The sequence below is a fragment of the Penaeus monodon genome, chromosome 19 (assembly GCF_015228065.2).
Source record: "Penaeus monodon isolate SGIC_2016 chromosome 19, NSTDA_Pmon_1, whole genome shotgun sequence".
Lineage (NCBI taxonomy): Eukaryota > Metazoa > Arthropoda > Malacostraca > Decapoda > Penaeidae > Penaeus > Penaeus monodon.
Genome location: NC_051404.1, coordinates 3,325,146 through 3,325,659, shown reverse-complemented (window position 1 = coordinate 3,325,659; position 514 = coordinate 3,325,146). Strand labels below are relative to the sequence as shown.

Genomic DNA, 514 nt, shown 5'->3' with positions numbered 1-514 from the left:
CAGTACATACATACATATATCTTTGCACACATATACATCAATTTGAAACCAAGAGAGCTTAACTTCACAGCAGATCATGGGATCAGCCCATGGTACATATGATTCTCTTACAAGATGCATGACTAAATTGTCATTGCAATCAATAATCTATTGCAGTAAGGCATGGGACCCAAGATTCAAACTGAAATTAAGTCCTGATCTTCTGTTTTAACACAATAACAATGCATAAAATTTCATATTACTACTTTTCCAGGATATTGAAACTAGAATATAATGTGAATATATTAGTGCATATTAATACTTGAAAAGTCCATGTATACAAATCATAAGTACCTATACATCAAATACAAGTCATTCAGCATATAAATCATAAAGTAAAGTAAGTAATTAGTGACATTGGGAACCAGTGCATCAGGGATAATAGATCCACAGTTATAATTATGGTTAGGCTACCATCAAACCCCTCATACATAATTATTAGGAATCTAAATATATAAACTACAATTATCAAGAC

The 514-nt window shown here is 31.1% G+C and overlaps 1 protein-coding gene across 2 annotated transcripts in view; it reads right to left on the bottom strand.

Moving 5' to 3' along the window:
- Positions 1 to 514, bottom strand: part of LOC119584972 (ecdysone receptor-like) — a gene marked incomplete at its 5' end in the record, with an annotated part of 11,604 nt that overhangs the window by 8,653 nt on the left and 2,437 nt on the right.